The following is a 26,617-nucleotide window of genomic DNA, read 5'->3' as shown; positions in this document are numbered from 1 at the left end:
CAGGATTCAACAAATCATAATGAAACACTAGAATTCATTCTTAAAATTTATGAAGAAAAATAATTTTTTTGAAAATATTTTTTTTTTCGAAAACAGATGAGAAATTTTTGAAAGGTTTTGGAAAAATTTTTGAAAATAAAACAAAAAGAAAATTACCAAATCTGAGCAACAAGATGAACCGTCAGTTGTTCAAACTCGAACAATCCCCGGCAACGGCGCCAAAAACTTGGTGCACAAAATTGTGATCTCAGGCAACGGCGCAAGAAACTCTGTACGCACGTCTTAATAAATCATATTTCATTCACAACTTCGATACAACTAACCAGCAAGTGCACTGGGTCGTCCAAGTAATAAACCTTACGTGAGTAAGGGTCGATCCCACGGAGATTGTTGGTATGAAGCAAGCTATGGTCACCTTGTAAATCTCAGTCAGGCGGATATAAAATAGTTATGGAGTTTTCGAACATAAATAATAAATAGATAGAAAATAAGGATAGAAACACTTATGTATATCATTGGTGAGAATTTCAGATAAGTGTATAGAGATGCTTTCGTTCCTCTGAACCTCTGCTTTCTTGCTGTCTTCATCCAATTAGTCTTACTCCTTTCCATGGATGGCTTTATGTAAGGACATCACCGTTGTCAATGGCTACTTTTTATCCTCTCTGGAAAATGGTTCGATGCGCTGTCACTGCATGGCTAATCGTCTGGAGGCATCACCCTTGTCAATGGCTGCATCCCATCCTCTTGTGAAAATGGTCCAAATTCTTTGTCACAGCACGGCTAATCATATGAGGTTCTCGATCATACTGGAATAGGATTCACCCTCCTTTTGCGTCTGTCACTACGCCCAGCACTCGCGAGTTTGAAGTTCGTCACAGTCATTCAATCTCAGAGTCCTACTCGAAATACCACAGACAAGGTTTAGACTTTCCGGACTCTCATGAATGCCGCCATCAATCTAGCTTATACCACGAAGATTCTGATTAAGAGATCCAAGAGATACTCATTCAATCTAAGGTGGAACGGAAGTGGTTGTCATGCACGCGTTCGTGGGGGAATGATGATGATTGTCATGTTCATCACATTTAGGTTGAAGTGCGAATGAATATCTTAGAAGCGGAATAAGTTGAATTGAATAGAAAAATAGTAGTACTTTGCATTAATCTCCGAAGAACAGCAGAGCTCCACACCTTAATCTATGGAGTGCAGAAACTCTACCGTATGAAAATACATAAGTGATAATGGTTCAGGCATGGCCAAATGGCCAGCCCCCATGAAAGTCTAAGATAGCATAAAACTGATCAAAGATGTCTAATACAATAGTAAAAAGTCCTATTTATACTAAACTAGTTACTAGGGTTTACAGAAGTAAGTAATTGATGCATAAATCCACTTTCGGGGCCCACTTGGTGTGTGCTTGGACTGAGCTTGAATGTTACATGTGTAGAGGTCAATCTTGGAGTTGAACACCAGTTTGTAACGTATTTCTGGCGTTCAACTCTGGCTTGTGACGTGTTTTTGGCGTTTAACTCCAGATAGCAGCGTAGAACTGGTGTTCAACGCCCTTTTACGTCGTCTAAACTCGGCCAAAGTATGGACTATTATATATTGCTGGAAAGCCCTGGATGTCTACTTTCCAACGCAATTGGAAGCGCGTCATTGTGAGTTCTGTAGCTCTAGAAAATTCACTTTGAGTGCAGGGAGGTCAGAATCCAACAGCATCAGCAGTCCTTCTTCAACCTTTGAATCAGATTTTTGCTCAAGTCCCTCAATTTCAGCCAGAAAATACCTGAAATCATAGCAAAACATACATACTCATAGTAAAGTCCAGAAATGTGAATTTAACATAAAAACTAATTAAAACATCCCTAAAAGTAACTAGATTCTACTAAAAACATACTGAAAACAATGCCAAAAAGCGTATAAATTATCCGCTCATCATATATATATACATACATACACATATATATATCTAAATAAATCTCATCACACTTTACATTCACACGAATAACTTTTACAAGCATACATGTATATACAAAATCATCAAATCACAACTCCTATATCTCTTTACAAAAATATAATAATAATGGCGAGGGAAAATAATAACTAAGATAATACCCTAAAGAAAAGCACGATCAAAATCTCAATAGAATCTTTATCAGTTTCCTCATCTGATTCCTAAAAAGGGTAAGACTGTAGGGGATGAGAACCTAGCCACACGGTCTCACCAAAGGAGTTTATGAATTGTTATAGAAGGATATATATATATATATATATATATATATATATATATATATATATATAATCAAAATTCGTTTAATAGTGGTGATCATTGCTCGTCTTATGAATCCTTTTCTCTAACTCAACTTTGTTTGTTCTTAAATTCATCCAATTTCGTATTCATTAGTTCCCTAACCTCAATCTTTCTTTCAAATTCATGTGATTATGCATTCAAAATGTAAGAATTGGAATTAATTAATTATTTCATTAAAATAAAATAAAAATATAATTTAATTTTCCGGAATAGGTTTGAAAATTTAGAAATATCAATTTGAAAATTTAAAGGTGAGATTTGAATTCAGCATATTTTTCTGAGTGGGAGAAACGTATTTTCTGCAAAAAATTGCGTAAAAATACGTACCAGTAAGTTAGCTGGCAGTACCGTATTAAGTCTGTTCGGTACTGCATGAGAGAAAATAAAACTATAAAAATCCTTAGAAAAATATTTAGAATGAAAAATCGGGCGCTAATCTAAAAGTTTTAGCCCAAAGTTGGGCCAAACGAACAAAAAATGCTAACAAATTGGACTGGGTCCAAGTTGGGCCCAAACCCAACATATATATATATATATATATATATATATATAACCTTTAACAAGCATTCAGCTCATTTCATGTAGCATTTGAGAACACAAGCGCTATTAATCATCATCTTGTTTCCGATTTGCGGCTACATGAAGCTCTTGTCGAGCTCGTCATCTCTAGCTAAACAAAGTTGCTTAGAACTCGAAATCCGTGCTCCAGTTTTCTGCCCTATACATTTTTCCAGTTTTTGGTTGTTTAGGTGGTGATTAACCTTGCGTTATTATTGGGTTTCGTCCCAATCCATAGTAGATAAGGTAAGAATGCTCTTAACCCTTGTGGTATGTCATATTTGTGAACTCTAGGATTGATTTTGGTATATTGTATGGATATAGTTTGAATTATTGTTGATTGGAGTTGAATTGAAGTATTGGTGCACTTGGAATTAAGATTTTGGTGCTGAAGCTTTGTGGAACTTACTTAGAGGTTATTTGGTGATTTTGTGCTTGTGTGGGAATCGGCCAAGGTATGGTTTCGGTTTTTTTTAGTTAATATGTAATGTTTCGTGAAACTTAGTCTAGTAGCCTTTAAGATAGGATTGAATGATTGGGTGTACGATTAATTGTATGTGAATTTTATGTTTGAGGATGAGTTGTATGATGATGATGATGATATAGAATTTTGGAATGTGGGATATATGAATTATAATGAAGGTTAAATGAATTGTATGTGTTGGAGAATGATTATGATGAGTATTAATTGTTATTAATGTTGATGACAATTGATGATGATTGTTAGTTTTGATGATGTTGAATTGAGGAATAATGATTATGATAGATATGGTTAATGGTTGATAGTGCTTGTTGATGATTTTGGTGACAATGGGTTGATGTGGATGTAAGAAATTTATTGAACAGGAAATGGTCTAGGTAGTTGAAGAAACAAGGAATGTTTGGTATGAGCCTTTGGGTTGTTTTTGGATATTGTTAATTTGTTTTGGCATTATGAGTTTTGAAAGTTAGAAGTTTTGTAATTTTTGGTAAAAACTGATTTTTTAACCAACTTCAATGAGCCATAACTTATGCTCTGGACCCTCATTTTGATGAGACTGATTTAAATGAAAGTTGGATCTAAGAGGAATAAGACGTTCAAAGAATGGATGAAAAATGTTTTAAAACGTAAAAGTTATGCATGTTTGAAATTTGGTACCAACATCTGAATTCTGCAGCAAACAATATTTTTAAGGATTTTTGGGAGCATGCGTACACGAACAATGCACGCGACGCGAGGATTGGCCGTTGCCAAGTTCTCTCGTGTACACGACACTGGCATGCGTACTGATGACAAGTCATCTTATGCTAGTTTCACAAGCTTTTTTCATTTGTTTCATTAGGTTTTATGCACTTTCTTGCACAATAAGTAAGTGGTTGGAATGGAATTTCATGATTATTGTGATTCAATCAAACATCATTTATTTTATACAAAATCATGAGATTTATACAAGAACTAAGTGATTATTATGATTGATGCTATTCTTGTGATTTTGGTGAAACTTTGGTTGCTTGTATGGTTAATTTTAGGTGAGAAAATGAAGAAAAGAAGAAGCCATACAGTATAGCGTTGCTTTCAAATAATGAATGCCACCACGCTCACTTGCGACGCGCACGTGTATGGGACGCTCACGTGTCAGGGGCAATTTTCGAAGACCCACGCGTACGCGTGCATGACACATACACGTGGAAGTGGTTGGCACTAGTTTTTGAAGAGAGCGCTACGTTTGATTACTCAGCGTTTTCGGGCACGTCCAAATTTGGAGGCAAAGTTTTGAAATCGACGCGCACGCGTCGATGGAGCACCTGGGACAAAGCACGCTCACGTGTGGCTAGCGCTGAAGCATGAAATTGGTATTTGCCACCCAAGCACACGCGCAGAGGATGCGCACGCGTGGGCAGCGTTCACTAAGCCAACGTAGCGCTCACTAAGTTAACGTTATCAACGACGCGTACGCGTGAAAGGGGCGTGCGAGCATGTTTGGAGCTGAAGACTGATAGTGATGCGCACGCGTATATGAGGCGCACGCGTCGGTGAATAAAGAGGCAAAAAGACGTGCACGCGTCTGATTGTGAGCCTCTTCCGCCATGGTTGTGAGCCTCTTCCTCACGATGGTCTTCCATGTTTTCTTCCATGTTTGGTTCAAAGTATTCCTCCTCTTTCTCAGCACCAACCACTCTTTTTCCTATTGCTTCCCTCCTTAATCTAAAGAAGGTTCTCTCAGGTTCAGAATCAAAGGAAGTTGAAGCCCCGCTTCTTCTCCCTGTCATACAACCAACAAAGCACAAGCAAGGAAAATAAATGAAGAAAGTATTTTGTTAGAATTACTGTTAGTGTGAGTGATGCAATATATCAAACAGTTAGTGGGTTAGTGAACTGAATTGTAAATAACCAAAAAGAAACGAAAAAGTAAGGGGACGGGAAGAAATTAACTAAAACTGAAAGTAAATTACTCAAATAGAAAATTAAATCAAACAAAACAAAAATGCTCAGTCTAGTTATCCTCCAATTTAATCATTGTTGATGCACAATCAATCCCTGACAACGGCGCCATAAACTTAATGCACGGAAAACTTGTTTCGTGACAAATTTCCTTCGGCAAGTGTACTGAATTCGTCGTCAAGTAAAAACTCACAATAGAGTGAGGTCGAATCCCACAGAGATTGATTGATCAAGCAACTTTAATTAGAGGAATGTTCTAGTTGAGCGAATCAGTATTTGAGTTGAGAATTGCAGAAAATAAAATGGCGGGAAGGTAAATAACAGAGGAAGTAAATGCTAGAAATAAAAAGCTGAAAGTAAATGACGGAAAGTAAATTATAGAATTGTAAATGGGAATGAGGTAATTGCTCATAAAAGTAAATGACAGAAATTAAAGAGAATGGGTAAGATCAGAAATGGGGAGTTCATTGGGTTCAGGAGATGTTGTATTCTCCGGATCAATTTTATTTTCATCTCTTCCTTAATCAATGCATTCATTGATCTCCTTGGCAATTTTAAGTGATCGAATTACAATTCCTTGTAATTCAATCTCTCAAATCTTGATCAATAGCCAATTCCTTGGTCAATTGCTCATGAGAAGAGATGAAGTATGGTCACTGATTATACCACATGCATTTCCCAAATCAACTATTGAGAGGATTATAGTCACATATCCATCCAAACCCAATTTGGTCCAGCATGAGAAAGCATTTCTAGCATGATCTCTTCATTCCTCTTTCAAGGTTCAGAAGAGATCCAAGTTTGAATAGCTTCTTTTCCAAGATAACTATTCAATTGGATGAAGATCGAAAGCTTTCAAGTAAAATCAAGAAAACAGATAGAAGAAGAATAATGAAAAATAGTATTGATCCATCAAATTACAACAGAGCTCCCTAACCCAATGAAAGGGGGTTTAGTTATTCATAGCTCTGGAAAATGAAAGCAAAGATGGAGAATACATGATGAAAACAAAACTAGAAGTACAGAGAATGGTAAAATACAGAGAGTAGTTCTCCCAATTTCCAATCCTCTCATTTTTTAATCAATTCAAAGCTACTCCTATATATACTACTCTTTTGATCTTCTAGTTGGCTCTCCAAGTCTTGGGTATGGGCCTTTGGATCTTGAGTTTGAAGCAGTTATCTTCTTCATTGGGCTCAACTTTACTTGCAGAGAGAAAGTGTGAAGTGGGCAGGGACTTTAGCTCAGGACGTTAGTGGTGTTAACGTTAAGTGAAAATGTGGGTTCGAGAGCGTTAGTGACAATCACCTTTTTCACTAACGTTCCTTACCCAAGTTAGAGCCACGTTAACCTCAACGTTAGTGGCACAAACGTTGCCACTAACGTTGCCTCTTGGTCCTTCGCACACGTTATTGGGACTTACCTTTCCCAATAACGTTGAGAAGCCTCCCCCTTTCTTACGTTAGAGTCCACGTTAACTTAGTTAACGTGGCTCTTAACGTTAGCTTGCCAACCTTCGAAAACGTTAGTGACACTTACCTTTGTCACTAACATTCCAATGTGCCCCTATCTCCCACGTTAGAGTCCACGTTAACTAGGTTAACGTGGCCTCTAACATAGCAATGCTAGCCATCTCCAACGTTAGTGACAAAGGTGAATGTCACTAACGTTGGCTCATCATCTCTCTTCTTCACGTTAGCTTCCACGTTAACTAAGTTAACATGGGAGTTAACGTGGCTCATTGTGGCTTGTGTGGTTCATTCCAACGTTAATGACAAAGTTAGGTGTCACTAACGTTGGCGATCATATACTTTCTCCACGTTGGCTTCCACGTTAACTAAGTTAACGTGGAAGTTAACGTGGCTTGTGGAGGCTTGGCCAACGTTAGTGACAAAGGTGAATGTCACTAACGTTGGCTTCTCTTTTGCTTCTTAACATTAGAAGCCACGTTAACTAAGTTAACGTGGCAACTAACGTGGCCACTTATGAGCTTGGCCCAACGTTAGTGACAAAGGTAAGTGTCACTAACGTTGGCTCCATTTTCTTTCCTCCACGTTAGAGTTCACGTTAACTTAGTTAACGTGACTCTTAACGTGGGCTATGATGGCTTCGAGGACGTTATTGGCGATTACTTTTCTCATTAACTTTGCAAGCTAGCTCCCATTCCTACGTTAGAAGTCACGTTAGTGAGACTAACGTGGCTGCTAACGTGGTTCTTCCTTGCTTCCTTTGTCCTGAAATCAAGCAATAAAGTGCATCAAAGTTCTAGTCCAAGTCATGGGAAATGCAACATCCAATTGTCATTAATTTCATGCAAAATCCTCATGAAATCAGGTAAATTGCACAATGTATGCTTGAATCAAGATGTAAGTGAATATCTACCCAAAACTAGCTTATTTTCTAAGGAAATGCATGAAACTACCTTAAAAACAGTAAAAAAAATGTCAGTGAAACTGGCCAAAATGCCCTGGCATCAACCGCCGCAACCGCAACTCTAGTGGTCGACTTCAGCGAGCTTCAGCAGTGGCGGCTTCAACCGGCAGCGGAAATAACTCACAAGAGGATGGCGGCTCCACTCGTGGTTTCCAGCAACGTCGACTATGGCGGCGGTGACAGAAGCAGACAACTTAACGACAACAAAGGAGACACGGCGGCGACTGGGAAACGACGAATGGCGACCGAATCTAATGGCAACGCTCCTGGCAGCTCCATGGACGGCGGCGACGGATATAACGACAACGGGAGGCACGGCAACACGAACAGAGGCATCCTCCTCCCTTGACTCGCGTTTCCTTCTCCCACTCTTCGCATTTGTTCTCGTTCTCCCTCTCCTCGACCATGACATTGGTGACGGTGGTAGTGAAGTCTACCGATGCTGCCTTCCTCCTCTCCCCCTTTCTTCTTCTTCTACTTCGACTCTCCCTTCCTTTCTGTTCTCCCTTTTCTCTCCTTCCCTTTCTCTCTCCTTTTCTTTTTCTCTTTTGGCTAGTGGGTACTGAGGGTGAGGGCATAGCGGATTATGTGTGTGAGGATGAGTGGAGTATTTATGAAATTAGGATTAGTGTTGTGTATTTGGGAATTAAGATTTTGGGTAGTTTGATAATTTTAATCAAATTAGGGGATAGAGTAATAATTTAAAACCAAATCAAATACAAAATAATTATCTTTGAAATACCATTTAATTATCAACATGTAAATTATTTTCAAATAAGTACTAATTCAATACAAATGGGAGATAATCAAATTAGTTTTTCTTTATTCATAAAATAATGTTCAAAATATAAATATTCAAACTAAAGCATACAAAATTCTCATTATTTTTTAATTACTAAAACTTTAAATTTTGAATACGAAAATTGCCCAATTGATATAAAAATATCTGAAAATATCATCTTTTGTAAATATAATAAATCATAAATGACTTATTATTTAATTTTAAAAAATTCGGGGTTTTACATCCTATCCCACTTATAAAAATTTTCGTCATCGAAAATTGGTACAAAACGAAAGACATTTATATTAATATACTTTTGAACAAATTTAGTGAAAAAGCAAAAAGATCTCAGTATACTTATATATATATATAAGAAAGAGCTCCTATCAACTTGTTCCGACCTAGGATAATAAGCTTATGAGCTTAGTCTTACTTCACCTCCAAGAAACGAAAGAAAACTTCCATCTCCAAATTTAACTCAGACGTAGCTCGCTTTTTTTGGGGTGTGAAGCCGTGTCAAACCAAACTACCCAACAAGCGTTAGCTCTCCCTGAAAAGGAGGTGATCCAGCCGCACCTTCCAGTACGGCTACCTTGTTACGACTTCACTCCAATCACTAGCCTTGCCTTCGGCATCCCCCTCCTTACGGTTAAGGTATATTTAAAAAACTAAGATGCTACCCGATCCTAATTGATCATTGAATTCAAATCCGCATCAGAAATTGACTTAACTAGATACTATATAAATGGGCTCGACAAAAACCTTGATGAGGAAATAAGGTAATTAAGTGGTATACAATTTGCATATGTTTAATCGATCTGCTGATAACAGCCTATGCATTTTATTATCATTTCCAATTGGATGATCCATTAATCCAACTGACAGAAAATTATAAATGGATTAATTTTTTTATTTTTACTGGAGATTCGGAATAGATGGACTCTCTATAGGACCCATTTTATTGACGGAATTTATTACCACTATAGCTACTTTAGCGGCTCAACCGGTTACTTGAGAATCCCGATTATTCCATTTCTTAATGCTAGCAATGTACAGCGGTCAAATAGGACCTTTTTCTTGTCAAGACATTTTACTTTTTTTCATCATGTGGGAATTGGAATTAATTCCAGTTTATATACTTTTATCCATGTGGGGAGGAAAGAAACGTTTGTATTCAGCTACAAAGTTTATTTTATACACTGCGGGAAGCTCTCTCTCTCTCTACATATATATATATATATATATATATATATATATATATATATATATATATATATATATATATATATACAGTTTCAAATATCAGGATTTTCATATGGCATAAAAAAATAAGGGAAAAAGTGTGGTACAAAGCAGAAGCTACAAGATAGGCTCAATGCAAAAAGGTTACAAGGTTCCAACACTTTACCAAAACTTGAAGAAACACAATAAGGTTCAAATTTTCAAGGTAGGTGTTTGCAAAAATAATGTGGTTAACAAGTCAACACTCTTGTTTCCTTAACTAATCAAACAGTAGGCACTCTCTAACTTGCTTATTACTCCCCAAGAACACTCTCACTCCATAATCTCCTGATTCTATTCTGTTATATGCATCCGATATATCTGTGGTAATGACTAGTTTCACGTCAAGCCTTAAGGTTTCATTCCCAAACTTCAACATGGCTCACCTTCACAATTTTCAACTGTAATTTATCAAATAACTCATCCGAGGGTTCTTAACCTCATCAATAACTTCGCAAACCTATTATGGGTCATAAGTCTAACATCCACAAAACTCTTTTGCAAGAACTCGGAAGGATACCTTGTACCATGATCAAGCAAGGTCACAGAAAAATAACAAAATGTACCAAAAAGAAAATTAAAGTGAATATCAGGAAAGAATCTAAACTAAGAATGAAACACCCTACCATTTATTGCCTTATGCTTAAGTCATAACTTAATTAGGGTTTGTTGCTAAGACACAAGGTTAAGATATAAATACATATATATATATATATATATATATATATAAAGGAATATTATACTAGAAGCCTGTGAAAGATTAAAACTTGAGGAAAAGATAATTCGTCGATTGCTCATACTCATTTAATGTATATATATATAAGCACGCTCGGAGAAAGATAGATAATTAAAAGCTCAAAGAAAGAATAAGATTAAAGAGAAATATATGAGTATATATAAGTATCAACTAGTCTCGGCCCGTGAAGATTAGGCCAGCTAGAGTTACAACAGTAAAACAATTAGATAGACATAACCTATCTCTCCAAAATACATCATAAGACTTTAAAGGCAAGTCTACAAAATAAGTGCATAATATAAATGTTCCCAAAAGAAGGAGAGAGTCTAAGATTAAAGCAGAATAAAAGGTTTTATTCGCTGTCATTCCAGATAAACCTCCCACTCACTGAGAAGCGACGGGATCTTCATTTGAAAAGTAATAATTCCCGAAATGGGTGAGAACATCATCCCTTATAAGATTCTCATCAGGGCAATAATTCCAAATAGAGACTATGTAAAACCACATGAACCCGCTAGGCAATCCTACTCTCCAATCACACAAAGTTCGAGCCTAGGGTTCTTACTAATCCGATCAAGGTAGATAAACTAAATCTTGACTATATTAGTGATCTTTAAATCTCAATTTTTTCTCATACAAATCATCATCTCTCTCAATATCATAGATTTCCAACTCATTTAATAATTCAGTATTAAAATTTAGTTTTAATATTATCAATTCATTTTCAGCTTTTCTTTTCCACAATTCTTTATCATCACCTCTCATTAAGAACAACCCTCAATATCACCACCATTAGCATAAGAGATCTGTTAGCTGTGCAAACACATATAAGATAATACAAAGAATACACAAATAGAGAGAACAGATAAAACAATTAGCATATAGGTACAATTATTCATATAGGCAAGTTAGATACAAGATGCACACCTAAACAAAACACACAAATACAAATGATATGTGCCTGTCCTATGGCCAATGAGCTCATCTGTCAGTTATACAGCCAAATCTGACATGTCTGGTAGCTAACTCTAGACAGTCCCTCGGTGCACGCATTCCCAAGCTCAAACTCATATTCATTGATCAATGTCCATGGGGGAAATATCCAGGAAGGTATAAGTGGTTGGCCACATCTTGCGACGGAGGATCAACAAAGTCTCAATTCCAATCGGGAGTAAGCAGGATAAAACCACCATCGTTGCATATTACCCCGGAAGCTCAAATACCGACTGGGAGCAAGCAGGACAAAACTACAATCCTTGTATCTACACCAAAAGCTCAAACACCGACTGGGAGCAAGCATGACAAAACTACAATCCTTGAATATATCCCAGAAACTCAATTATCAATCAAACTCATTCTTATTATCCTCTGGAATCAACTCAATCTCATCATTCAATCATTTCATTCTTATTATACTCTCGAATCAACTCAATTTCATCATTCAATCCTATCATCTCATTCTCATTATCCTCTCGAATCAACTCAATCTCATCATTCAATCATGTGATCTCATTCTCATTATCCAATCATATCAACTCATTCTCATCTTTCAATCATATTAACTCATTCCTGCAATCACTTCCAACTTACTTCAACTCAATATTTTTCTTCTCAACACTTTCTACCCTCTAATTCACTGGTTATATACCTGTTATCGGATTTATGAAAGTTTAGAATGTTAAGAAAATGGTTTAGAGGCATAAAATTCATTCCAAATCCTAGAAACTAGTCATCGGATCTCAAATAGGGGTTACAAAAGTAAAACAATGGATTTGATAGGAAAAAATAGTTAAAAATTATCATCTTTGAAAAACAGGACAGTTGTGTGTAGGCATGCCTCGTGTGTACGCACAAGTCCCCCTTTGCACATACGCGCGGAACACGTATGAAAAACATTCAATTCTAGGAATGCGGGTTGTACATATGCATGCCTCGTGCGTACGTGCAACTCCATTTTTATGTGTGCGCATGAAACTCACATGAAATCATTTCTCTTCTATTACACTCCTTATGCGTACGCTAACCTCAATTTTCTGCAACTTTTGCAAAATTCAATTTTAAACCCACAAATTCAAACTCTCATAACTTTTTCTACAAAATTCTGTTTTCCTTCATTCTTAGATGGTTTTAAAGATATTTCTACTAGCTTTAATTTAAGAAAATATCATTCAAATCCAAACTCCAAGCGCCAAGTTATGGCCTGTCGAAGTTGGTTAAAACTCCGATTTTTACCAATTCCACCTAATCCCTTATTCCATCCATTCTCAATTCAGTTCAATCCTAAACTAATTCAAAACTATTTCTACACATCCCAAACACTCATTCATCAATTCTCGACTATTTAAATCCTAAATTAACCCACTTCCAACTTATTTAACACATTCCATTAACTATATCCATATTCATAAAAAAATATACAATATCCATATATTCAAACTCTCAATCAACCAATAATCAATCCTCTCATTCTCATACAACAATTCACACCACTTACCTTAACTTACCACATAGGGGATTTTCTCACCTTATCATGGCCTCCGGCCCAATTTCACAAATCACAATATTCATACATCTAATTCTCAATTAAAACTTCAACATGCATACTCATTTTCATGCAACATGACACCAAAAAATATTACAATATCCACTTGCCACAATATCACATAACACTCCTCAATTTCATGTCAAAACACATCAACCAACATGATACTCATACTAGTAGCCATTATTCAAACACATCAACAATCATTTCCATTCAACTTATTCTAGGGGCAAGTAACCTAGGTTTTCACATAACCTTACATAATGCCTACTCAAAACTACCACCCGTATCTTAATATCGTAATTCCAAGCTTCCAAGCTTTTCTTTTTCCAAAATTCTACCAACCCAAGCTTCTAATTACTCAATCTAACACCATATTATACAATTTGGCACAATATTAAAAACTAGGGTTTTCATAAATTAATGAACCAAGATGGAAAAAGGGTTTTTTACCTTTACCCACTGAAATTAGTAATGAATACCACCAAGAACACAAGCTAGAGAGTCCCTATAACATCAAAATCACCAAAAATCCTCAATACCCAAACCAAAAACACGATTTCAGATTTGAATGAGAGATTGGGGTTGGTATTTCAAGTTACTCACTAAAATATTCAAATAGAATTGAAGAAGGGGAGACGAGCTTCGCATGGCCTCAAACAGTGTGACGATCGGAGCTCCGTTGCAAAAGTTATAGAGGTTTGAAGGTGGAGCTAGGGTTAGGTTTTCTCCTCTCTTCTCCCTTCTCTCAATTTCAGCTGCCCCCTTCCAAAATGAATGGGAAATATGCTGAATTGTGTGTTAAATATGGGTATATTGGTGCGGAATTTAAATTCCACAAACTAACTGGCAAGTGAACCGGGTCGTATGATGATTTGCATCTTCTACCTCTTTTTCCTATCTAAAAGGACTATAAAAGGAGTGTAATCTCATTCAATCAATGCAATTTCATGAGTTGAATGGTAAATATTATGATACATTGCTTTGAAATGAGTTTTTGTTGAATTTCAGGTGAAAAGTGCAACAAAAGAAGAAGGAAACAAGAAAGGAAAGTTGGGCGTGTGAGCTGGGCATGCCACTTGGTGCAAACGCCAACAAAATGCATGGGTGTGGCACGCTAGCTAAAGGGCATGATACACCAGTTTACAAATCTAGAGAAGCAAGTGAAAGAATTACAATGGGCCTACCACTTGACATCGAAGGCGTGGCACGCCAGTTATCAAGACCAAAGAAGAAGTCCATGGAGCTCACTATGGGCGTGGCATGCCAAGGCCAGGCATGGCACGCCAGCTATAAACTCCAGAGAAGGGACAATGAGCTTCACAACGGATGTGGCATGCCAGGGCCAGGCGTGGCACGCCAGTTACATATTCTAGAGAGCACTTTTGAAGACCACAAAGGGGGCGTGGCACGCCAGGCTGGGCACGGCACGCCAACTCCATTATAAACAATGGGCGTGCCACTTGAACTCGAAGGCATGGCATGCCAGTTATAAACCCCAGAGAAAGGAGCTGAAGGTTCAACACTGGGCGTGGCACTTTGGTTCGAAGGCGTGGCACTTCAACCTAGTTCGTGACTTGGGCGTGCCACTTGGGTTCGAAGGTGTCGCACGCCATCCTTGTTTCTAACCTAGGCGTGCCACTTGAATTCGAAGGCGTGTCACACCAGCTCATGAACCCAGAAAAGAAGGATGCAACTCTAGTACTGGGCGTGTCACTTGAGCTCGAACGCGTGGCACGCCAGCACAAGCTCACAAAGAAGAAGACTGACCATGCCACTTGGGACTTAAGGCATGGCACGCCAAGTCAGGACAACCATGGGCGTGGCACACTAATTACTGGACCAGAAGGATTCACTCATGCATCATCAAGGGCATGGCACGCCACCTACTGGGCGTGGCACGCTAGTATCATTTTCCAGAAAAGAGAATGAAGCACTCAACAAAGGCGTGGCACACTGACGAGCGGATTTTTGAAGGTAAAGAATTCTACAGATAAAGTCTCGTTGATAGTATAGTTTCTAAACCAACAAAGAATCCTTTCGTACAAAAATTTGGTTGTCACAAGTAATAAACCCCTAATAAAATTGATAATCGAAGTATTCAAACCTCGGGTCGTCTCTCAAGAAATTGCAGGGAGGTGTGATTTATTATTGGTTATGGAAGATTATCTTTTTGGGGTTTTTTGAATAAGGAGCAAGAAAAGTAAATTGCAAGAATTAAACTAATAACTAATAAAGCTCTTAGCAAGGTATGAGAACTGGAAATCCTATCCTAGTTATCCTTATCAATTGTGATGAGAATTGTTCATTACTCCAACTTAGTTAACCCTTACTAAATAAAGGAAAGTCAAGTGGACTAATCAATTTGATTCCTCAAGTCCTAGTTAACTCCTAAGGAAAGACTAGCTTTAAAGGGATCTAAATCAACCGGCAAATTCAAATTATCAATCAACAAAGGAGTTTGATAACTCAAGTGTCACCAATTACTCAACCAAAGTCAAAAGGAGAAAAATCTAAATATTGAAAGCATCAATCACATAAATTGAAGAAAGCAACCATAAATCTGAAATACCTCAAATTGCATTAAATAAAGAAATCAAATCTAACATGGAGTTCATAAACCAAATTGGAAAAATAAACAAACTAAACTAATAGAATAAATAAAAGTAGAAGAGAAATTAAATTAAAGGAACATTGAATCTGGAGTGGAGAAGAAGTAAACCTAACCTAAGAGAAATCCTAAATCCTAAAACCTAGAGAGAGGAGAGAGCCTCTCTCTCTAGAAAACTACATCTAAAACCTAAATTATTGTGAATGAAAGTTGTGTGAATGATCGCAATATATATATCATTTTGAAGCCCCGGATGTTAACTTTCCAATGCAACTAGAAGAGCTTCATTTGGAACTTTGTAGCTCAAGTTATGGTCAGTTAAGTACGAAGAGGTCAGGCTGGACAGCTTTAGCAATTCCCTCAATTTCTTGTATTCCTTCCACTTTTGCATGCTTCCTTTCCATCCTCTAAGCCATTCCTACCCTATAAACCCTAAAATAACTTAACACACATATCAAGGCATCGAATGATAATAAGAGAGGATTAAAATTAGTAAATTTATTGCCAAAGAAGCACGTTTTAAATCATAGCACAGAATTAGGAAGGAAAATGTAAAACATACAAATTATATGAATAAGTGTGAGCTTAGTGGATAAAATCCACTCAATTAAGTAGAAAATGTACCACGAAATAGTGGTGCATCACACGCCTGTGTTACATTCCAGAGAGATGAAGAAAAGCCTCAATAAAGGCGTGGCACACCAGACCTGGGCGTACCACGCTATTGCAAATTTCCAGAAGAGGATGATCAAGCTTTATTGAGGGCGTGGCATGCCAGACCTGGGCGTGCCATGCCAGTTCAAGAATCCAGAAAGGAAGGAGGAAGAGAAGACCCTGGGCATGCCACTTGGACTCGAAGGCGTGACACGCCAGGTTAGCTGATAAAGAAGGCGTGCCACTTGGAGAGCCAGGCGTGGCGTGCCAAGCCAAGCTGAAGAGCTAGGTGTAGCACGCCACTCAAATGCTAGTCACACGCCAGGCACATGGTTCATTTTATGAGTTTTTTTCTTTTTCTTTCAGTTGTAATTTTCTTTTCTCTTTTGTTTTTTTTTAATTCTAGTAAGAGGAGTAGTATATATACCCCCTGAGAATACTAAAAAGGGAATTGGCTAGTGGTTAGCTTGATTGGTTAAGTTTTAGTTTTACTTCACTTCATCTCTTCCGTGTCCTGTACTTTTCTCTAAGCTATGAGTAGCTAAACTCCCTCTCATTGGGAGAGGTTGCTCTGTTGAACTTGATGGATTAATGATAGTGAATTTTTTCTTCTTTTCATCTTCTCTTTAATTTGCTAGAAGGAATTTCATTCTTCATGCTAGTGTTCAATCATCTTGGGAAAGAGGTTGAATGCAAAATGGGTTTTATGTGAACCTTAGAAAAAGAATCATAAAACCATACTTGAAATCCCTTCTCACACTTGAGTAGATCTGGGTTTTGGGATTGGATATGGTGACATGAAATCCACCCACTATTTGGATCTATGAGGATGTGTGATATAATCAGGAACCAAGCATATCTCTCTTCATGAGCAATTAGACCAAGGAATTGGCTAATTATCAAGATTTGAGAGATTGAATCACCAAGGGATTGGGGTTCAATCAATTATGATTGCCAAGAAGTCAATGCTTTGCATGATTGAAGATGAGATGAGCTGAATTTAATCCAAATAGAGCAACATCTCCTAATCCCAATGAATTCCCCCTATTCTTATCTTCCCTATTCTTTATAGCTTTCTTTAATTTAGGTTATTCCTCATTCCCATTTACAATTCAGTCATTTATGTTCCAGTACTTTACATTCTTGCCATTTACTTTTCTGCACTTTATTGCCTTTCTTTACTTTCAAGTCATTTACATTTCTGCTATTTAAATTTCTGCACTCAACATTCTCTATATTGATTAGCTTAACTAAATTCACCCATTAACTAAACTTGCTCAATCAATCAATCTCTGTGAATTCAACCCCACTCTATTGTGGGTTATTACTTGACGATAATTTGGTGCGTTTGCCAAAGAACGGATTCATTTTATATGGGGAGTGAATTCCGACCGATCAAGTTTTATGGCACCGTTGCCGGGGATTGATTTTGAATTGACAATGATTAAGTTGATGAGCATTTAGATTAAGCATTTTCTTTATTTTGTTAGTCTCTTTAATTTCAGTTTTTATTTTTTCTTCATTTCGTTTAGTATTTTAATTCCTAAATGTTCGTTGTTTATATGCTAACTCTAACAAGAAGCACACTAACTGTTTGATATTTGGCATCAATTAATTTTGACTTACTCACCCTTCCTTCAAAATGGTGATAACTTCTGTTTTAGATTGTGTTTTGTGTTGTGTATGATAGGGAGAAGAGGATCTGTAACCTCCTACGACTCTGAACCGGAGAGAACATTTTTGAGATTGAAAAGAGAAGCAGTGGTAAGAGACAAAAGAGTAGTTGGTGAAGAAGAAGAAGAAGAGAACCCAATCCAAAACATGGAAGGGGAAGTACATAATCATCATGAAGAAGTGGTTGGCAACCATACCCCACCACAAGAAAGGAAGGTGTTAGGATCTTACATCAATCCCAATCCTGGGAATTGTAGGAGTAGCATCTTAAGACCCAACATACATGCCAACAATGTTGAGCTCAAACCACAGCTAATTACTCTTGTTCAAAATAATTGTTCCTTTGGAGGAAATGCTCAGGAAGATCCAAACCAACATCTAATCACATTCTTGAGGATTTGTGACATTGTGAAGGCAAATGGTGTTCATCCGGACACCTACAAACTGCTCTTGTTTCTTTTCTCTCTTAGGGACAAGGCATCAAAGTGGCTGAAATCATTCCCTAAAGAAAGCCTTACCACTTGGGAGGATGTTGTTAACAAGTTCTTAGCAAGGTTCTACCCTCCACAAAGAATCAATAGGTTGAGAGCTGAGGTGCAAACATTCAGACAACAAGATGGGGAAACTCTCTATGAAGCATGGGAGAGATACAAGGACTTGACAAGAAAGTGCCCTCCAGACATGTTCAACGAATGGGTACAGCTACACATCTTTTATGAAGGGCTATCATATGAATAAAAGAAGGCCTTAGATCACTCTTCAGGAGGCTCCCTTAATAAGAAGAAGACAATTAAAGAGTCCATAGACATCATAGAAACTATTGCCAACAATGAGTATTTCTATGCCTCTGATAGAAACCCAAAAAAAGTAGTAATGGAGCTCAATTCTATGGATGCTCTATTAGCTCAAAACAAGGTGATCACAGCTCAATTAGCAGCTCTAACTAAGCAGATAGAGAAGAATCAAGTCCCAGCTATCCTAGCCCAAGCACCTATGCAAGAGGAATATATCCCAAAAGTTGAATGTGAATGGGAGCAAGCCAACTACGTGAACAATTCCTCCAGACCACCATATGACCCCAATGCCAAAACATACAACTCAGGTTGGAAGAACCACCCAAATTTTGGGTGGGAAAACCAACAAAACCACAACCAAGATCACAAACCATACCACTCTAACCAATACAACCACAATTTCAACCACCAATCAGGCAACAATAGACCTTATCACAACTCACAAAATGCACCCTACCACTCCACCCAACAGCCATACAACAACCATTCTCAAAATGCATCACCCCCAACTTCACAACCAAGTGATAACAGTGGCAATTTTGCAAGATTGGAAGCCATTGATAAACCACTATTTTATGGTATATATTGTGTTTAATTGTGTGGTTTTATCATGATCCTTACCCACTTATTCATTAAATTAGCATGAAATTCTAATTCCTTCCCAAATTTATTACATGTTTGAAAACTGCTTCCTAGAGACTTTAATTGTGTATTTTTAATTCTCCTTTATTCCATTCGATGCCGTGATCTGTGTGTTGAGTGTTTCAGACTTTATAGGGCATGAATGAGTTGGAGATTGGAAAGGAAGCTAGCAAAAAATGGAAAGAACACAAGAATTTGAGGAGATAACCAGTGAGAAGTGACGCGGTCGCATGGCTCACGCGACCGCGCGAAGGAGAGCAAATCGCAATGACGCGGTCGCATGGCTCACGCGGCCGCACGGATTGGAAAAGCTCAAGCGACGCGGTAGCGTGGACGACGCGAACGCATGGCAAGAAAAAGCGCGAATGACGCGTCCGCATGGATGACGCGATCGCGTGACATGTGCGATCTGCATAATCTGCAGAATTCGCTAGGGGCGATTTTGGACCTTATTTCGACCCAGTTTTCGGCCCGGAACAGCAGACTAGAGCCAGAGAATATGCAGAAACAAAAGAGAACATTCATTCTACACAGTTTTGAGTTTTTTTAGATCTAGTTTTACTCCTTTAGTTTTTTCTCTCTAGGTTTTAGAATTTTAATTTTTAATTGGTCTTAGTATTGGAACATTGAGAAGAGTTATTTCCTCATCAAGACTTCGTCACTCTAGTTCGTTCTCTTAACTTGGTTTTATTCTTCCATGTCCTTTGCTTTGTTCAATTTTGTCATTTGAATACTTTCATGATTATTTAATACAAGGATTATTTCTTTCATTTTAATTTATTTTCCATTCCAATAATCATGTCTTCTTTTAATTCTCTTTCATATGTTATGGATTTATTATTTACAATGAGCGAGTAGTTTTTTCACTTGATGGGGATTTGATTGAAAGGAACTCTTGAGTTGGAAGGATTGAAAGAGAATTTGTAATTGGGTTAACTTTTGGATTGCTATCCAGTCGCTAACACCAATCCCTTTGAACTAAGTGGGTTGCAACTCGTGAATAGATCTAGCATTCCAACTTGTTTGACTTTCCTTTACCTAGTAAAGGATAACTAAACAGAATAATCATTAATTATAAATTAATCTTGAAATCATCCCATCAATAATAGAGATTCCAACTAATCAACTCCCAGTCAAGGCTTTTATTCATATTATTTAAATTTTCTCAATTTAATTTTCCATCTACTTAACTCAACCTTTTGGAACATCTGATTAATAAAATATCACACTTTTCTACAACTCATTGGGAGACGACCTGGGACTCCAACTCCTAGTAATTTTTAATTTAAACTCTCTGTGACATATTTCTAAATTGATAGGCAGATTTTTGGTGAGTTAAGAACTATACTTGCAACGTAACCATTTTAATAATTTTTAATTCACCAACTTTTGTGTCTCATCAATTTTTGGCGCCGTTGCCGGGGAGTTGCAATAGAGTGCTAAAGTTATTAATTAGAATTTATTTATTTGCATTTTATTTTATTTTGCTACTATGAGCTACATGTTTCTTTCGTCAAATGACGCGTTCACTTCCTGATCCGCGCTTGCTAATATTCGATCCTGAAATTGAAAGGACTATTTCACGAATAAGGCGAGATCAGCGTCGGTTAGTCCGCTCTGAGGGCGGATCTGAAAGTGAACTTGAGGAAGAAACCAGCCCCCGTTCTACTGATTTGGTTGTTTTACGTGCAGAAGACATGGCAGCTAGGAGAGTTACCATCCAGGAGGAAGGAGCCCCTGATTTTACAATGCAACCGTTTCAAGCGCATCATCCAGCGGTAGCTACAGATTTTGAAATAAAGACCGCACTGCTAAATTTGATACCCAAGTTTCATGGCCTACCTGCTCAAGAGCCTATCAAGCACTTGAGAGATTTCCAGGCAGCCTGTTCTACTGTCAGGCGTGATGGTACTGATGAAACTTCAATTTTGCTGAAAGCTTTCCCGTTTTCTCTCGAGGGAAAAGCAAGAGAGTGGTACTACACTCAACCTCTAGCAAATGTATCCAACTGGGATACACTCAGAAAGGAGTTTTTGGAGAAATTCTTTCCATCTGAAGTTATTGATAAGCTGAGGAAAGACATTTCCACAATTGTTCAGGATGACAATGAGACTCTCTTTGAATACTGGGAGCGCTTTAATAATCTTCTGGAAGCATGCCCCCACCACATGATTGACAAGATAGTGTTACTTAGCTATATCACACAGGGCATGAGGCCCCAAGATAAGACCACATTGGAAAGTGCTAGTTATGGGTCTATGAAGAAGTACAAGACCACTGATGAGGCTTGGCAATTGATCAGTGATTTAGCTGAATCTACTAGGAACCACAGGAAAAAGCAAGGCCGTTCAAAAGCCGTTGCAGAAGTATCCTCTAACAGAGAGACTGCAGCTCTAGCTCAGAGTATATGTGAGATGCCCAACTTGTTGAAGCAGATGCAATTGAATCAACAACAAGCTCAGCAAGCTCAACCTCCTCCACCATATCAAAACCAACAATTAGTCTCCCAAAGAATTTGCGGAATCTGTGCTGATTATAGCCATTACATTGATGAATGCCCGCAGCTCCAACAAGAAGACAACATGGTGGCATCCACCCATAACTTCTATGACCGCTCCAACCAAGGGTACAATCAAAGTGGAAATAATAACCATGGATGGCAGGACAATTCTAACCAGAATTGGAGGGACAACAATAATAGAGGAGGCTGAGATAATCAGAGAAATTAGAGGTGGAATAATAACAACAACAGGCAGCAGAATCAACCTTACAGAGCACCTCACCTGAGGCAAAACCAAGGACCACAGAACAATCAACAGCAGACCTCTCAATTTACTCATTCTTCTTTATCTCCTAATGAAGAGCTACTACAATCTTTTGAGCGAAGACAACAGACCATGGAAAATAACATCATGAATAGTATTAATGCCAGTCTGAATGGTCTCACGTCTACTTTGCAAGCTCTTATGTCACAGATTGGATCAACGCAAAATTCCAGTAACCAACCTTCAAGCTCCACTGGAATCCCCTCTCAACCATTACCCAATCCAAAGGGAGGCATTAATGCCATCACCCTAAGGTCTGGAACCACACTGCAAGAGAGAAATCAGGAGGAACCAAGCCCACCAGAACACACCTCAGCTGAAGAGGTAGTAGAAATAGAAGATGTTGAAGAGGAAGAGGACATACAGGACATAGCTGAAGAAGAAATAGCTCAACCACAGGAGGAAGCACCAAAAGGCGCAGACACCACAGAAAATACTACTCCTATTCCATTTCCACAACTTGCAAGGAAACCTAGGAAGCAGCTGGAACACGAGCCCAAAATGGTAGAAATATTCAAAAAGGTTGAGGTAACTGTTCCTCTTTTTGATGTTATTCAGCAGGTACCTAAATATGCAAAGTTTCTAAAAGACTTAAGTATCCATAAAGGCAAAATAAATGAATTAGAAACTATTCTTTTAGGTAGTTCTATATCTGCTTTAATGGGAGGATTACCTGAAAAATGTAGTGATCCAGGTCCTTGTATAGTTAGCTGTACTATTGGTGGTGTAGTAATTTATGATTGCATGTGTGATTTAGGAGTATGTGTCACTGTGTCAGTATAATGCCTTTGTCTATACATGATATTTTGAGGCTCCCTCCCTTAAAAAGGTCGGCAGCTCGTTTTGTGTTAGCAGATAAAAGTATTATTACAGTGGCTGGAGTTGCTGAAGATGTTTTGGTGAACATTAAAGGGCTTACATTTTCCACTGATTTTCATATCTTGGAGATGCCCCATAATGATTCAGATAAGCCATCATCAATCCTACTTGGAAGACCATTCCTGAAGACATCAAAATTCAAATTGGATGCTTTTTCAGGAACATACTCCTTTGAAATAGATGGCCGCATAGTAATCTTCAATCTGAATGGAGTCATTGACAACCCCCAGAAGATCGTTCTATCTTCCAGTGTGATGTCATAGATGAAAGTGTAGCTGAAGTTCACAAGGAAGAGTTTGAAGAGAGGCACACTGGACAAGGTCCAAGTGTGGGGACCCTTTTAACTGACAATGAAGGCACTTCGCCATTTTCACAAGCCCCAGATAATCCAGAGCCTGCTCATGATCAGAAGTTAGAATTGAAACCCCTCCCTCCGCATCTCAAATATGCTTATCTCGAAGATGAGCAGAGGTTTCCAGTTATCATTGCAAGGGAACTTACTTCTCAACAAGAAGAGCAGTTACTTGATGTGCTGAGGAAGCATAAGAAGGTAATCGGGTGGAGCTTGGCAGACATAGTAGGCATCAACCCTCAAGTATGTGAGCACAGAATATTTTTAGAAGAGGGAGCAAGACCTGTCCGTCAACCCCAAAGAAGATTGAATCCCACCATCTTGGAAGTTGTCAAAAAGGAAGTGACCAGACTATTGGAAGCAGGTATCATATATCCCATTTCAGACAGTGAATGGGTAAGCCCAGTACAAGTGGTGCCCAAGAAGTCTGGAGTCACTACAGTGAAGAATGAGCATGGAGAGCTCATAGCAACTAGAGTTCAGAATACTTGGAGAGTCTGCATTGATTACAGGTGTCTCAACCAAGCTACCTGTAAGGATCACTACCCACTTTTATTCATTGATCAAATGCTGGATCGCCTGTCAGGTAAATTACATTATTGCTTTTTAGATGGTTACACATGTTATTTCCAGATTCATATAGCTCCTGAGGATCAGGAAAAGACTACTTTTACATGTCCTTTTGGGACTTATGCTTACAAGAGAATGCCCTTTGGTTTGTGCAATGCACCAGCTACTTTCCAAAGGTGCATAATGAGTCTCTTCTCTGATCTTATTGAGGACTGTATGGAAGTTTTTATGGACGATTTTAGCGTTTATGGTGATTTTTTTAGCCTTTGCTTAAATGGATTATCTAGAGTATTAGATAGATGTGTTAATACAAACCTTGTATTAAATTTTGAAAAATGTCACTTTATGGTAAAACAAGGAATTGTATTAGGACATGTGGTATCTAATAATGGCATTTCTGTAGACCCAGCATAGGTGAATGTTATTTCTAGTTTACCTTACCCCTCTTCTGTGAGGGAAGTCCGTTCGTTCCTTGGCCATGCAGGTTTTTACAGGAGATTTATTAAGGACTTTAGTAAGGTCGCACTTCCCTTATCCAGATTACTACAGAAGGATATTGAGTTCGAGTTCAGTGAGGATTGCAAACAAGCGTTTGATAAGCTGAAGACTGCTCTGACTCAAGCTCCAATTGTGCGAGGCCCAGACTGGAGCCAGCCGTTTGAAATAATGTGCGATGCTTCCAACCATGCAGTAGGAGCAGCGCTGGCTCAGCGTGAAGGTAAGGATCCTTTCGTTATTGCTTATGCGTCTAAGACTTTAGACAATGCCCAGTCCAATTATACTACTACTGAGAAAGAGCTTCTTGCTATTGTTTTTGCTCTGGATAAATTCCGAGCTTATTTACTTGGTACTAGATTTGTAGTGTATTCGGACCATGCAGCTTTAAAGTATCTATTAGCTAAAAAGGAGTCCAAACCAAGACTTATACGAATACTGCTGTTACAAGAATTTGATTTAGAAATAAAGGATAGGAGTGGTAATCAGAATTTAGTGGCAGACCACTTGAGGCGCCTTGAGCATATTAAGGATGATTCTACTCCTATAGATGATAATTTTCCTTTTGATAACCTGCAAGCAGTATCTGAGGAAGTCCCTTGGTATGCACCTGTTGCTAATTATTTAGTTAGCCGCACATTTCCTCCAAATTTTTCTAAGCATCAAAGAGACAAGCTGAAAAGCGAGTCTAAATATTATATATGGGATGACCCATATTTATGGAGATGTGGCGCTGATCAAGTAATTAGACGTTGTGTGCCTCAATCAGAATTCCAGTCCATTTTAGAGGCCTGTCAATCATTTGAGAGTGGAGGACATTTTGGCCCTTAAAGAATAGCTAGAAAGATCTTAGACTGTGGATTCTGGTGGCCTACTCTTTTTAGAGACGCTGCTGAGTTTTATAAATCTTGTCTCCCATGCAAGAAATTTGGCAATATATCCAGGAGAGATGGGATGCCTCAACAAATTATGCTTTTCTGTGAAATTTTTGATGTTTGGGGCATTGACTTCATGGGTCCATTTCTAAATTCTAATGGATATTTTTATATATTGTTAGCTGTGGATTATGTTTCCAAATGGGTGGAAGCAATTCCTACCTGCACTGATGATGCTAACACTGTTGTTTCCTTTGTGAGAAACCATATTATATGTCGCTTCGGATCACCACGAGCAATCGTGAGCGATCAAGGCACCCATTTTTGTAACAGGAGACTGACAGGATTAATGAAGAAGCATGGGATAATTCATAAATTTGCAACAGCTTACCATCCCCAAACTAATGGGCAAGCCGAGGTGTCAAACAGAGAAATTAAGCATATCTTGCAAAAGATAGTAAAGCCTCATAGAAAAGACTGGAGCACCAGGCTACAAGATGCACTCTGGGCATATAGAACAGCATACAAGACACCCATTGGGATGAGTCCTTTTCGCTTGGTTTATGAAAAAGCTTGTCATCTCCCAGTTGAAGTAGAACACAGAGCTTTTTGGGCAGTTAAGGAGTGCAACATGGGAATTGAGAAAGCCGGAGCTGCAAGGAAGTTGCAACTACAGGAATTGGAGAGCCTTTGCCTAGAAGCTTATGAAAACTCCAGAATATACAAGGAAAAGATGAAGGCTGTACATGATCAAAACATCAAGAAGAAAGAGCTCCAACCTGGGGATTTAGTCCTCCTTTACAAATCTCGACTAAGGTTCATGCCAGGTAAGTTGAGATCAAGATGGGAAGGTCCATACAGAGTAGAGAAGGCTAAACCGTACAGAGTTTATCACCTAAGCCATCCCTCAAGCTCTGAACTCATTAAGGTTAATGGACAACGCCTGAAGCTATACCATGGCGAAAAGATGCAGAGAAATAAGGAGCTTGAGATCTTCCTCTTAGAAGATCCCCACATAGCAGAAGATTGAGCTAGTGGAGCGTCCAACTTACGGACGTTAAAGCAAAGTGCTAGGTGGTAGACAACCCACCATGGTATGATCGTTCTTTTCTTTATTTTTAGTTTTTCCTATTTAATAACTCTTCTCTTTCTTAGTACTTTCGTGCTTCTGCATTT

General features: G+C 38.2%; 1 non-coding gene across 1 annotated transcript; it reads right to left on the bottom strand.

Moving 5' to 3' along the window:
• Nucleotides 1-18,588: 18,588 nt before the first annotated feature.
• LOC112781392 (small nucleolar RNA R71) lies at nucleotides 18,589-18,692 on the bottom strand. The gene has a single exon (XR_003192170.1). It is a non-coding gene; the product is annotated as a small nucleolar RNA R71 (small nucleolar RNA).
• Nucleotides 18,693-26,617: the final 7,925 nt, after the last annotated feature.

The sequence above is a fragment of the Arachis hypogaea genome, chromosome 19 (genome assembly GCF_003086295.3).
Source record: "Arachis hypogaea cultivar Tifrunner chromosome 19, arahy.Tifrunner.gnm2.J5K5, whole genome shotgun sequence".
In the NCBI taxonomy this organism is placed as follows: domain Eukaryota; kingdom Viridiplantae; phylum Streptophyta; class Magnoliopsida; order Fabales; family Fabaceae; genus Arachis; species Arachis hypogaea.
This window is presented reverse-complemented; position numbering and strand designations above follow the sequence as displayed.